Source organism: Hyperolius riggenbachi, chromosome 5 (assembly GCF_040937935.1).
Source record: "Hyperolius riggenbachi isolate aHypRig1 chromosome 5, aHypRig1.pri, whole genome shotgun sequence".
Classification (NCBI taxonomy): domain Eukaryota; kingdom Metazoa; phylum Chordata; class Amphibia; order Anura; family Hyperoliidae; genus Hyperolius; species Hyperolius riggenbachi.
The window spans coordinates 32,027,070-32,041,610 of NC_090650.1; the positions used below are offsets into that span (position 1 = coordinate 32,027,070).

At 53.0% G+C, this 14,541-nt stretch overlaps 1 protein-coding gene across 2 annotated transcripts in view; it reads left to right on the plus strand.

The window, feature by feature from the left end:
* Window positions 1-14,541, plus strand: part of NOS3 (nitric oxide synthase 3) — a 242,706-nt gene that overhangs the window by 17,699 nt on the left and 210,466 nt on the right. For both annotated transcript variants that reach the window (XM_068235393.1, XM_068235396.1), the window contains exon 2: window positions 97-181. The gene's annotated coding sequence lies outside the window, so the exon portion shown is untranslated. The remainder of the gene's footprint in view (window positions 1-96; window positions 182-14,541) is intronic.

A 14,541-nucleotide genomic window follows, 5' to 3' on the forward strand; every position in this document is an offset into this window, starting at 1 on the left:
CGATAATAATTTATAGTTCCCATGCTTGCACTTAGCTGCAGCGTATATACATATTTTATGAAGACTCTTCATCTATCCATATGGTTTACTTTACAGTTACCTCTCATTGTCTGTGATGCTGGCCGGCTCGAAACAATACAGCAGGTGCGGAATCATGTTCTGTACAACTGGAGGAGCAGAGGTAAGTGGCTACATATAGAATCATTATGTAAAAGAAAGGAAAACACAATCAAGAGCCCCCAATAGTGTATTATTGATGATAAAGGAATGCCAAGGTAGCAGCAAATAGAAATACACTCACAAGTATGGGTTGCCGGGTTCAGGCAACCACTTAAAGCACTTATGGGGATATTTAGGCCTGTCCCACTCAGGCTAAAAAGTAGCTCTCTGTAGAAGGAAAGAAGGGGTTTTTACCCATCCACCAGGTGGATAACAGAGGCGCTGTACTTGGCTACACAACTTCTGAGTTACTCCTGTCTGTATTATTGCCTGAGGAATCGGGCTAGAGACCCGCGAAATGTGTTGTATTTATTCTGGAGTATGAATTAAATCTTGTTTAAACAATACATAGTGGTTGTGTTTGGTTTTGGGGAGGTAAGTCCATTCTTATCCCCCAACTTTTATCTGTTTTTACCTATGATCAACTTTTACTCTGCTGGCGCCTCTGTTTCCATTGCACATATAGAATCATGTTTTGTATGACTGACTGGAGGAACAGAGCTAAGTGGCCACATATAGAATCATGTGTTGTGTATTAGGCCTGAATGATAAATCAAATTTAAATCAAAATCGCGATCACCAAGCTCAAGATTTCGGAATCGCCAAAGTGGCGATTTCCGTGATGTCATTTCCACATAGGGTAAGTTTGAAGATGCGGCTTCAAACTTCCCCCAAGTCCAGGCGCGTGTGGCCCGCAGCATCGACAGTGTTGGACACACCTTCTGCACAAGTCCAACGCTGTCCGTCCAATATCACCGACTGACAGCTTTTGTGCACGGCATACTTCCTGGTTCCTGTACGTCACAAGACATACAGGAAGTATGCTGTGCATTAGAGCCTGCAGGAGGCATTGGATAGACGGGAATCGCTGGACTCGTGCTGGAAGGTATGTCCAGCACTGCTGCAGCTTGGGGGACAGAGGGGACACAGAGAGGCACCCAGAGGGGACACAGACAAAGAGAGACACAGAGGGTGTGCAAAGAGAGGCAGGGGTACAGAGAGGCACAGAGGAGGAATAAACAGGCACAGAGGGGGAACAAAGCTTGATTTGAATGAAATTGTGAATCGAAATTCAAATCGCGATCCAATTTTTCCCCCAAAATCGTTCAGGCCTATTGTGTATGATATGTGGAGCAGAGGTAAGTAGCTACGGTACATATAGAATTATGTGTTTTGTATAATGTGGGTAGCCTTATAGTCATTCCCAGTATGCACAACACAGACAGCGTCCTGCTCACACAGCCTTAATTAGCATCTAAATATAGCGTCAAATATATCACTGGAGTGGAGCTGGAGAGAGGGAGGGATCATAATTGTGATTGATAAACTGTCTTTGTAATTACAGAGTTCCCTCTCTATATACACCTCTGCACAGGAACTCCAGACACTCCACTGGCTATAGTAAAAAATGGCGCCTGTGAAAAATGGCGCAAGGTGATGCCGATAATGGCCTCTTACTACTAAAGTCATTTAATGATTCAGAAGTGTCCTGAAACGTTAAACAACTTTAGTAATAAGATGTCATTAGCGGCATCTCTCATACATAACCTGGTCCCAGCAATCCCATCGTCTCTCCACTTCCTGTTTAGTTTGTAAGAGTCCTGCAGCCAGCCGATCACCATGTGGGGACTGAAGCCTCATGGTGATTAGCTGGCTGCCAGACTCATTCAAACTGAGTAGGAAGTGGAGAGAAGACTGGATCATCAGGGAGCAGGTAATGTATACAAACCCCTCTGCCTGTGTCTGCCTCTCCCACACTAAACCCTCCCGCTGCCTAACACTCTCCCCCTCCGACCCCCGCTGCCTAACACTAGCCCACTGCATTTTTAACACTTATAATGCTATTTAGCGTTATAAGTGTAAGTCACTCTGCATGCACCATTTTTTAACAGTTATAACGCTAAATAGCGTTATATAATGTAAGTCATTGCAGCACCATTTTTATACCCTGGCGCTATGCGCTATTTTTATCCGTCCCATCTCCACTGACCGCCCCCAACAGTCAATGGTGAAGTGCCCAAGGGCTGCGGTATAACTAAGGAGCTTGGGGCTCTGGTGCAAGTTTTACATGGCGCCCAAAACACTCTGATATGGAGCCCCAAAACCTAAAAAGTGTCACAGAGGTGTACTTAGAGTAAGGAAACAGTTTGTTAAGGATAACCACTATTCAATGCTAATGGATAGGTGTTCTTTAACACCAAAAAAGAGCTAATGAGATGGATGAAGGGTGGCCCCTAGTGTGGTCACAACCTCTGCATCCCCTATTTCTACGCCACTGCCAAAGAGCATTGTGTGGCGAAGAGAGTCTGCTGCAGCTGCATTGTGGGGTGAGGACAGTCTGCTGCAGCTGCACTGTGGGGTGAGGAGAGTCTGCTGCAGCTGCATTGTGGGGTGAGGAGAGTCTGCTGCAGCTGCACTGTGGGGTGAGGAGAGTCTGCTGCAGCTGCATTGTGGGGTGAGGAGAGTCTGCTGCAGCTGCATTGTGGGGTGAGGAGAGTCTGCTGCAGCTGCACTGTGGGGTGAGGAGAGTCTGCTGCAGCTGCATTGTGGGGTGAGGAGAGTCTGCTGCAGCTGCACTGTGGGGTGAGGAGAGTCTGCTGCAGCTGGGTTGTGGGGCGAGAAGAGTCTGCTGCAGCTGTTGTGGGGTGAGGAGAGTCTGCTGCAGCTGCATTGTGGGGTGAGGAGAGTCTGCTGCAGCTGCATTGTGGGGTGAGGAGAGTCTGCTGCAGCTGTATTGTGGGGTAGGGGAGTCTGCTGCAGCTGCATTGTAGGGTGAGGAGAGTCTGCTGCAGCTGCATTGTGTAACGAGGAGAGTTTGCTGCAGCTGCATTGTGGGGTAGGGGAGTCTGCTGCAGCTGCATTGTGGGGTGAGGAGAGTCTGCTGCAGCTGCATTGTGGGGCGAGGAGAGTCTGCTGCAGCTGCATTGTGGGGCGAGGAGAGTCTGCTGCAGCTGCATTGTGTAGCGAGGAGAGTTTGCTGCAGCTGCATTGTGGGGTGAGGAGAGTCTGCTGCAGCTGCATTGTGGGGTGAGGAGAGTCTGCTGCAGCTGCATTGTGGGGTGAGGAGAGTCTGCTGCAGCTGCATTGTGGGGTGAGGAGAGTCTGCTGCAGCTGCATTGTGGGGTGAGGAGAGTCTGCTGCAGCTGCATTGTGGGGTGAGGAGAGTCTGCTGCAGCTGCATTGTGGGGTGAGGAGAGTCTGCTGCAGCTGCATTGTGGGTGAGGAGAGTCTGCTGCAGCTGCATTGTGGGGTGAGGAGAGTCTGCTGCTGCTGCATTGTGGGGCGAGGATAGTCTTCTGCAGCTGCATTGTGCGGTGAGGAGAGTCTGCTGCAGCTGCATTGTAGGGCGAGGAGAGTCTTCTGCAGCTGCATTGTGAGGTGAGGAGAGTCTGCTGCAGCTGCATTGTGGGGTGAGGAGAGTCTGCTGCAGCTGCATTGTGGGGTAGGAGAGTCTGCTGCAGCTGCATTGTGGGGCGAGGAGAGTCTTCTGCAGCTGCACTGTGGGGCGAGGAGAGTCTGCTGCAGCTGCATTGTGGGGCGAGGAGAGTCTTCTGCAGCTGCATTGTGAGGTGAGGAGAGTCTGCTGCAGCTGCATTGTGGGGTAGGAGAGTCTGCTGCAGCTGCATTGTGGGGCGAGGAGAGTCTTCTGCAGCTGCACTGTGGGGTGAGGAGAGTCTGCTGCAGCTGCATTGTGTGGTGAGGAGAGTCTTCTGCAGCTGCATTGTGAGGTGAGGAGAGTCTGCTGCAGCTGCATTGTGAGGTGAGGAGAGTCTGCTGCAGCTGCATTGTGGGGTAGGAGAGTCTGCTGCAGCTGCATTGTGGGGCGAGGAGAGTCTTCTGCAGCTGCACTGTGGGGTGAGGAGAGTCTGCTGCAGCTGCATTGTGTGGTGAGGAGAGTCTTCTGCAGCTGCATTGTGAGGTGAGGAGAGTCTGCTGCAGCTGCATTGTGAGGTGAGGAGAGTCTGCTGCATTGTGGGGTAGGGGAGTCTGCTGCAGCTGCATTGTGTAGCGAGGAGAGTCTGCTGCAGCTGCATTGTGGGGTGAGGAGAGTCTGCTGCAGCTGTATTGTGGGGTAGGAGAGTCTGCTGCAGCTGCATTGTGTAGCGAGGAGAGTCTGCTGCAGCTGCATTGTGGGGTGAGGAGAGTCTGCTGCAGCTGCATTGTGGGGTGAGGAGAGTCTGCTGCAGCTGTATTGTGGGGTAGGAGAGTCTGCCGCAGCTGCATTGTGTGGTGAGGAGAGTCTGCTGCTGCTGCACTGTGGGGTGAGGAGAGTCTGCTGCTGCTGCATTGTGTGGTGAGGAGAGTCTGCTGCAGTTGCATTTTGTGGTGAGGAGAGTCTGCTGCAGCTGCATTGTGGGGTAGGAGAGTCTGCTGCAGCTGCATTGTGTAGTGAGGAGAGTCTGCTGCAGCTGCATTGTGGGGTGAGGAGAGTCTGCTGCAGCTGCATTGTGGGATAGGAGAGTCTGCTGCTGCTGCATTGTGTAGTGAGGAGAGTCTGCTGCAGCTGCATTGTGGGGTGAGGGGAATCTGCTGCAGCTTCATTGTGGGGTAAGGAGAGTCTGCTGCAGCTGCATTGTGGGGTGAGGAGAGTCTGCTGCAGCTGCATTGTGGGTTGAGGAGAGTCTGCTGCAGCTGCATTGTGGGTTGAGGAGAGTCTGCTGCAGCTGCATTGTGGGGTGAGGTGAGTCTTCTGCAGCTGCATTGTGTAGTGAGGAGAGTCTCCTGCAGCTGCATTGTGGGTTGAGGAGAGTCTGCTGCAGCTGCATTGTGGGGTGAGGAGAGTCTGCTGCAGCTGCATTGTGGGGTGAGGAGAGTCTGCTGCAGCTGCAATGTGGGGTGAGGAGGGTCTGCTGCAGTTGCATTGTGTGGTGAGGAGAGTCTGCTGCAGCTGCATTGTGTGGTGAGGAGAGTCTGCTGCAGCTGCATTGTGGGGTGAGGTGAGTCTGCTGCAGCTGCATTGTGGGGTGAGGAGAGTCTGCTGCAGCTGCATTGTGGGGTGAGGTGAGTCTGCTGCAGCTGCATTGTGGGGTGAGGTGAGTCTGCTGCAGCTGCATTGTGGGGTGAGGAGAGTCTGCTGCAGCTGCATTGTGGGGTGAGATGAGTCTGCTGCAGCTGCATTGTGTGGTGAGTCTGCTGCAGCTGCATTGTGGGTTGAGGAGAGTCTGCTGCAGCTGCATTGTGGGTTGAGGAGAGTCTGCTGCAGCTGCATTGTGGGTTGAGGAGAGTCTGCTGCAGCTGCATTGTGGGGTGAGGAGAGTCTGCTGCAGCTGCATTGTGGGGTGAGGAGAGTCTGCTGCAGCTGCATTGTGGGGTGAGGTGAGTCTACTGCAGCTGCATTGTGGGGTAGGAGAGTCTGCTGCAGCTGCATTGTGGGGCGAGGAGAGTCTGCTGCAGCTGCATTGTGGGGCGAGGAGAGTCTGCTGCAGCTGCATTGTGGGGCGAGGAGAGTCTTCTGCAGCTGCATTGTGGGACGAGGAGAGTCTGCTGCAGCTGCATTGTGGGACGAGGAGAGTCTGCTGCAGCTGCATTGTGGGGTGAGGAGAGTCTGCTGCAGCTGCACTGTGGGGTGAGGAGAGTCTGCTGCAGCTGCACTGTGGGGTGAGGAGAGTCTGCTGCAGCTGGGTTGTGGGGCGAGAAGAGTCTGCTGCAGCTGCATTGTGGGGCGAGGAGAGTCTTCTGCAGCTGCATTGTGAGGTGAGGAGAGTCTGCTGCAGCTGCATTGTGGGGTGAGGAGAGTCTGCTGCAGCTGCATTGTGGGGTGAGGAGAGTCTGCTGCAGCTGTATTGTGGGGTAGGGGAGTCTGCTGCAGCTGCATTGTAGGGTGAGGAGAGTCTGCTGCAGCTGCATTGTTTAGCGAGGAGAGTTTGCTGCAGCTGCATTGTGGGGTAGGGGAGTCTGCTGCAGCTGCATTGTGGGGTAGGGGAGTCTGCTGCATCTGCATTGTGGGGTGAGGAGAGTCTGCTGCAGCTGCATTGTGGGGTGAGGAGAGTCTGCTGCAGCTGCATTGTGGGGTGAGGAGAGTCTGCTGCAGCTGCATTGTGTAGCGAGGAGAGTTTGCTGCAGCTGCATTGTGGGGTGAGGAGAGTCTGCTGCAGCTGCACTGTGGGGTGAGGAGAGTCTGCTGCAGCTGCATTGTGGGGTGAGGAGAGTCTGCTGCAGCTGCATTGTGGGGTGAGGAGAGTCTGCTGCAGCTGCATTGTGGGTTGAGGAGAGTCTGCTGCAGCTGCATTGTGGGTTGAGGAGAGTCTGCTGCAGCTGCATTGTGGGGTGAGGAGAGTCTGCTGCAGCTGCATTGTGGGGTGAGGAGAGTCTGCTGCAGCTGTATTGTGGGGTAGGGGAGTCTGATGCAGCTGCATTGTAGGGTGAGGAGAGTCTGCTGCAGCTGCATTGTGTAGCGAGGAGAGTTTGCTGCAGCTGCATTGTGGGGTAGGGGAGTCTGCTGCAGCTGCATTGTGGGGTAGGGGAGTCTGCTGCAGCTGCATTGTGGGGTGAGGAGAGTCTGCTGCAGCTGCATTGTGGGGTGAGGAGAGTCTGCTGCAGCTGCATTGTGGGGTGAGGAGAGTCTGCTGCAGCTGCATTGTGGGGTGAGGAGAGTCTGCTGCAGCTGCATTGTGTAGCGAGGAGAGTTTGCTGCAGCTGCATTGTGGGGTGAGGAGAGTCTGCTGCAGCTGCACTGTGGGGTGAGGAGAGTCTGCTGCCGCTGCATTGTGGGGTGAGGAGAGTCTGCTGCAGCTGTATTGTGGGGTAGGGGAGTCTGCTGCAGCTGCATTGTAGGGTGAGGAGAGTCTGCTGCAGCTGCATTGTTTAGCGAGGAGAGTTTGCTGCAGCTGCATTGTGGGGTAGGGGAGTCTGCTGCAGCTGCATTGTGGGGTAGGGGAGTCTGCTGCAGCTGCATTGTGGGGTGAGGAGAGTCTGCTGCAGCTGCATTGTGGGGTGAGGAGAGTCTGCTGCAGCTGCATTGTGGGGTGAGGAGAGTCTGCTGCAGCTGCATTGTGTAGCGAGGAGAGTTTGCTGCAGCTGCATTGTGGGGTGAGGAGAGTCTGCTGCAGCTGCACTGTGGGGTGAGGAGAGTCTGCTGCAGCTGCATTGTGGGGTGAGGGGAGTCTGCTGCAGCTGCATTGTGGGGTGAGGAGAGTCTGCTGCAGCTGCATTGTGGGGTGAGGGGAGTCTGCTGCAGCTGCATTGTGGGGCGAGGAGAGTCTGCTGCAGCTGCATTGTGGGGCGAGGAGAGTCTGCTGCAGCTGCATTGTGGGGCGAGGAGAGTCTGCTGCAGCTGCATTGTGGGTTGAGGAGAGTCTGCTGCAGCTGCATTGTGGGTTGAGGAGAGTCTGCTGCAGCTGCATTGTGGGGTGAGGAGAGTCTGCTGCAGCTGCATTGTGGGGTGAGGAGAGTCTGCTGCAGCTGTATTGTGGGGTAGGGGAGTCTGCTGCAGCTGCATTGTAGGGTGAGGAGAGTCTGCTGCAGCTGCATTGTTTAGCGAGGAGAGTTTGCTGCAGCTGCATTGTGGGGTAGGGGAGTCTGCTGCAGCTGCATTGTGGGGTAGGGGAGTCTGCTGCAGCTGCATTGTGGGGTGAGGAGAGTCTGCTGCAGCTGCATTGTGGGGTGAGGAGAGTCTGCTGCAGCTGCATTGTGGGGTGAGGAGAGTCTGCTGCAGCTGCATTGTGTAGCGAGGAGAGTTTGCTGCAGCTGCATTGTGGGGTGAGGAGAGTCTGCTGCAGCTGCACTGTGGGGTGAGGAGAGTCTGCTGCAGCTGCATTGTGGGGTGAGGGGAGTCTGCTGCAGCTGCATTGTGGGGTGAGGAGAGTCTGCTGCAGCTGCATTGTGGGGTGAGGAGAGTCTGCTGCTGCTGCATTGTGGGACGAGGAGAGTCTTCTGCAGCTGCATTGTGCAGTGAGGAGAGTCTGCTGCAGCTGCATTGTGGGGTGAGGAGAGTCTGCTGCAGCTGCATTGTGGGGCGAGGAGAGTCTTCTGCAGCTGCATTGTGAGGTGAGGAGAGTCTGCTGCAGCTGCATTGTGGGGTAGGAGAGTCTGCTGCAGCTGCATTGTGGGGCGAGGAGAGTCTTCTGCAGCTGCACTGTGGGGTGAGGAGAGTCTGCTGCAGCTGCATTGTGGGGCGAGGAGAGTCTTCTGCAGCTGCATTGTGAGGTGAGAAGAGTCTGCTGCAGCTGCATTGTGGGGTAGGAGAGTCTGCTGCAGCTGCATTGTGGGGCGAGGAGAGTCTTCTGCAGCTGCACTGTGGGGTGAGGAGAGTCTGCTGCAGCTGCATTGTGTGGTGAGGAGAGTCTTCTGCAGCTGCATTGTGAGGTGAGGAGAGTCTGCTGCAGCTGCATTGTGGGTTGAGGAGAGTCTGCTGCAGCTGCATTGTGGGGTGAGGAGAGTCTGCTGCAGCTGCATTGTGGGGTGAGGAGAGTCTGCTGCAGCTGCAATGTGGGGTGAGGAGGGTCTGCTGCAGTTGCATTGTGTGGTGAGGAGAGTCTGCTGCAGCTGCATTGTGTGGTGAGGAGAGTCTGCTGCAGCTACATTGTGGGGTGAGGTGAGTCTGCTGCAGCTGCATTGTGGGGTGAGGAGAGTCTGCTGCAGCTGCATTGTGGGGTGAGGTGAGTCTGCTGCAGCTGCATTGTGGGGTGAGGTGAGTCTGCTGCAGCTGCATTGTGGGGTGAGGAGAGTCTGCTGCAGCTGCATTGTGGGGTGAGATGAGTCTGCTGCAGCTGCATTGTGTGGTGAGTCTGCTGCAGCTGCATTGTGGGTTGAGGAGAGTCTGCTGCAGCTGCATTGTGGGTTGAGGAGAGTCTGCTGCAGCTGCATTGTGGGTTGAGGAGAGTCTGCTGCAGCTGCATTGTGGGGTGAGGAGAGTCTGCTGCAGCTGCATTGTGGGGTGAGGAGAGTCTGCTGCAGCTGCATTGTGGGGTGAGGTGAGTCTGCTGCAGCTGCATTGTGGGGTAGGAGAGTCTGCTGCAGCTGCATTGTGTAGCGAGGAGAGTCTGCTGCAGCTGCATTGTGGGGCGAGGAGAGTCTGCTGCAGCTGCATTGTGGGGCGAGGAGAGTCTTCTGCAGCTGCATTGTGGGACGAGGAGAGTCTGCTGCAGCTGTATTGTGGGGTAGGAGAGTCTGCTGCAGCTGCATTGTGTAGCGAGGAGAGTCTGCTGCATTGTGGGTTGAGGAGAGTCTGCTGCAGCTGCATTGTGCGGTGAGGAGAGTCTGCTGCAGCTGCATTGTGTAGTGAGGAGAGTCTGCTGCAGCTGCATTGTGTAGTGAGGAGAGTCTGCTGCAGCTGCATTGTGGGGTGAGGGGAATCTGCTGCAGCTTCATTGTGGGGTGAGGAGAGTGTGCTGCAGCTGCATTGTGTAGCGAGGAGAGTTTGCTGCAGCTGCATTGTGGGGTTAAGGGGAGTCTGCTGCAGCTGCATTGTGGGTTGAGGAGAGTCTGCTGCAGCTGCACTGTGGGGTGAGGAGAGTGCTGCAGCTGCACTGTTGGGTGAGGAGAGTCTGCTGCAGCTGCATTGTGGGGCGAGGAGAGTCTGCTGCGCTGCAGCTGCCTTGTGGGTTGAGGAGAGTCTGCTGCAGCTGCACTGTGGGGTGAGGAGAGTCTGCTGCAGCTGCACTGTGGGGTGAGGAGAGTCTGCTGCAGCTACATTGTGGGGTGAGGAGAGTCTGCTGCAGCTGCATTGTGGGGTGGGGAGAGTCTGCCGCAGCTGCATTGTGTGGTGAGGAGAGTCTGCTGCAGCTGCACTGTGGGGTGAGGAGAGTCTGCTGCAGCTGCATTGTGGGATGAGGAGAGTCTGCTGCAGCTGCATTGTGGGGTGGGGAGAGTCTGCTGCAGCTGCATTGTGGGGTGGGGAGAGTCTGCCGCAGCTGCATTGTGTGGTGAGGAGAGTCTGCTGCAGCTGCATTGTGGGGTGAGGAGAGTCTGCTGCAGCTGCATTGTGGGATGAGGAGAGTCTGCTGCAGCTGCATTGTGGGGCGAGGAGAGTCTGCTGCAGATGATTGTGGGGTGAAGAACAGAGAACAATCGCTACTTAATACTTAATTTAACACACTTTTCTTTTACTGTAAACACTCATTGACTTTTGTTTATTAATTAAATAAATAAACTGGTACTCCCCGGTTAACGAACGAGATAGACTCTAGGGTTGTTCTTAACCTCAATCTTTCTTGAGTCAGAACACTCTTCCACCTGTGTCCCTTGTGCCTTCTCTGTGTCCCCTTTGCCTCCAGTCCCCCCCCTCCCCCCTCTGTTCCTCTCTCTCCCCCTCTCTGTCCCCCTCTGTTCCTCTTTGTCCCTCTCCATTCCACTCCCCCCCCCCCCCCCCCATGCCTCTGTCTGCCCCTCTGATGCATTCTGTGCTGCTGCCCCCTTCTGTGCCTGTCTGCCACCTTATGTGCCTGTCTTCTCCCTTTTGTTCCTCTATCTCCCTCCGTGCCACTTTGTTTCCCTCTGTGCCTCTTTGTCCCCCTCTATGCCTCTCTGTCCCCCTCTGTTCCTCTGTCTCTCTTTACTCCCCTCTATGCCTCTATGTTTCCCCCCCCCCCCCCCCCCATGCCTCTGTCCCCCTCTGTACCTCTCTGTTCCCTTTTGTGCCTCTTTGTCCCCCTTTATGCCTCTCTGCTGCCTTCTTTGCTGCTGCCCCTTATGTGCCTGTCTGTCCCCTTATGTGCCACTTTGTTTCTGAAGGTGTAATGGTTAAGGGCTCTGCCTCTGACACAGGAGACCAGGGTTCGAATCTCGGCTCTGCCTGTTCAGTAAGCCAGCACTAATTCAGTAGGAGACCTTTGACAAGTCTCCCTTACACTGCTACTGCCAATAGAGCGCGCCCTAGTGGCTGCTGCTCTGCTCTGGCGCTTTGAGTCCGCAAGGAGAAAAGCGTAATATAAATGTTATTTGTCTTGTCTTGTTTCCCTCTGTGCCTCTCTGTCCCCCAGCGGCTCCATTCCCCTGGTGGCAGCAGCAACAGTGCTGAACTCACCTTCCAGCCTAAAAGTCCAGTGCAGTCTGTTTATTCACTTCACCTCTTGCACCCTCTAGTGTACAGCATATCTTCTGCATGTCACATGGCATACAGGAACAAATGCCAATGCCGTTGTCCTCTCTGCCACAAGAGAAATCAGGTAGCAGAGAGGAGGACGGGCAGTGTTGGACTTGGTTCGGAAGGGAGATCTACGCTGCTGCTCTGGGTGACGTGTGCCGGGACAAGGGGACGTTTAAGCTGCTCCTCCAAAAATTCCCCCACGTGGAAATGACGTCATCGCAGCAGGATCGGGTCGTTTGGATGTTGTGCATTCATAACTCGGGAACTACCTGTACAATGCAGTTACATTTTATTATAATACTACCTTATAATCACTTTCCGTATAGATTATTTTCACACTACATATCATACGGTTTCCATCTCTTCATTATATACATAAACACGCACACTCTTGTATAATTCCATCCTTTTTATTGTTTATACAAACAGTAAAGTCTGGTATGTACTGAATAGTTTCATACAGTTTATTCTGGTAGACTACAATTTAACAATTTATCACACACCATGCAATTCTTGGTAAAGTTGATCTGAATTTTACAAAACAACCAATCTTTACAAATCAATAAAAAGGGGGAAATTCGATCAGATTTCTTGGTGAATTAAAAGAAGGAAAAAAAAACAAATCTTGATTTTTCTGAACAACCGATCATTTTCATTGTATTGCGATGAAATTGAACAGAACACTTGTAACTTGTGTGGTCACCTTAAAGAGAACCTGTAAGGGAATTTAGTGTCCCTATGAGGAACTTACCTCGGGAGGGGAAAGCCTCTGGATTCTAATGAGGTTTCCCCCAACTTCCTGTGCAGCATGGATCTAAAGACAAAGACAAACACTTATATCGCGCTTTTCTCCTGGCGGACTCAAAGCGCCAGAGCTGCAGCCACTAGGGCGCGCTCTATAGGCAGTAGCAGTGTTAGGGAGACTTTCCTAAGGTCTCCTGCTGAACAGGTGCTGGCTTACTGAACAGGCAGAGCTGAGATTCGAACCCTGGTCTCCCGTGTCAGAGGCAGAGCCCTTAACCATTAAACTTCCAGCCACCCATTTAGCGCTTGCTTCCCCCAAATATGCACCGACCAAGCTTGTGGGCGGACGTACACAGGAGCAGTAGAGCACCTGGTGATATTAACCTTTGGGATCCAGCACGGGGGCTTGTATCATCTGCCCCCTTGGGCCCTGGCAGGAACAGCCAAGCCCGATCGGGTCCCCTCTACTGCGCAGCCTGAGAGAGCGATGCAGTACGCGCCTGCGCTGGGTCACAAAGGTAAATATTGCCGCCTGCTGCTGTCCGGTGGAGCCAGAGCTGGATCTGTGCTGCACAGGAGGAAGGGCGAAGCCTCATTGGGGTCCAGAGGCTTCCACCTCCCAAGGTAATTACCTCCCAGGTGCTCTCTCTTTTTTTTTTTTTTTTTTTTTTTTTACAGGTTCTCTTTAACCCCTTACACCCCCCTAGTGACCAGGCTTTTTTTTTTTTACAATTCTGGCCACTGCAGCTTTAAGAGCTTGCTGCAGGGTCGTACAAATTAGCACACAAATGAATCCCCTCCCTTTTCTGCTGACCAACAGAGCTTTCTGATGGTGTTCTCTGATCACTGCATTCATGTTTATTTATTTTCTATTTATTTATTTGTTGGTTTTTTAAAATAAATGTGGCTATTTTTTTTATTTATTTTTACTATTCCCCCCCCCCACTCTCTCCCCCCATCAGCCAATCACAGCGATCAGCTCTCATAGACAGCCTATGAGAGCCGATCGCTCTCTGAGCCTCTCCAGGGCACAGCCGAGTGACACAGCTGTCCCCAGTACAGCACTGCTATAGATCGCAGCGCTATACAATGTAAATAGACGGCGTCTAACAGTCTGTTAGCTCCGCTCCGTCATTTAAGCGGGGATGCATGCGCATCAGGGATCCCCTGCAATCTCCGCCCACAGGACTTGATGCCAATTGGCGGTAGGCGGTCCTGGGGGAGCCGCCTCGTTCATGCCAATTGGCGTTAGGCGGACATTAGATAGTTAAGCACCAGTGGTAGGGTGGGGTTACATACCAATATACAGAGGTCTATAAATATAGGTCGCCCCGGATATCAGTTACCCAGAAACAAGTCACCGCTCTCCGCTGGCCAGGAGTGGGGTTCCAGCTAGATGGAGATGCTGGGATATGTAGTCCTCCTCCAGCTGAAGCTTTGTAGATTAGCTGTAGCTGGTACCTGCAGGAGATCGGTCACAGTGCTGTTTAGTCCTTCAGACAGACACAGAGACGCTCCTGATGTGTTTGATAAACACTTTGATTTACAGGTTAAATAACGGCTGTGGAATTTCCTGGCTGTCTGGATCATTAATAACTCAGTGGCCCAGAACAATGCAAAATGACAATCTTCGCGGGAAAAGCTGACATCCTGAGGCCTCCACCGCCACTCTCAGCCTGATGCTGGGAAAATGGGAATCTCTGTGCGAAGCCTCAGATAGAAGCTGCAGACTAGCTGTGCAGCAGAAAATGTATAGTATAATCCAGGGCAGGTGACAATGACAGGTAAACGCCCACAGGAGGGAGAGATCCACATCATACTGAGCAATTAACACATCCTGCTTTATGGCCCAGTGCACACCAAAAACCTCTAGCAGATCTGCAAAACGCTAGAGGTTTTGAAGCAAATTTTCAGAGCGATTCTAGGCATGTTTAGAGAGGTTTTCTAAACATGCCTAGCGTTTTCTCGAGCATTTGTGTAGCAGATTTCATATAGTGTTACAGTAAAGCTGTTACTGAACAGCTTCTGTAACAAAAACGCCTGGAAAACCGATCTGATCTAGCGTTTTTCAGAGCGGTTTTCCACTTTCCTATACTTAAACATTGAGGCAGGAACGCCGCATAAATCTAAAAAATGCTGCAGCCCCCGAGTTTGCATTTGTGGAAAAACCGAGCCGCTCTGGTGTGCACCATCCCATTCACTTTCATTAGCCAAGCGGTTTTCCCCCTGCAAGCGTTTTAAAAAATGCTCCAGAACAGCTCAAGTGTGCACAGCCCTACCATGGTAACAGCATGCGGTTTGGATAATGTGCTCCCAACAGGGCCAGATGTAAATCACAGGAGCCTATAGGCACAGATGTCCTGGCACCCTAGACTTCGCCCTCCATAAACCTACAAACCCCAACCGAACTGCACTGCAAGTGTTGCTGGCTGGCTCAGCTGTCACTTCTCCCTTACTTCTCTTGCCTGTCATAGGTGGCTACAGGTGTCCCTTAGCATAAGGTAGCCAGAGCTACCCTATTAAAGGACAACTGTAGTGAGACGTATATGGAG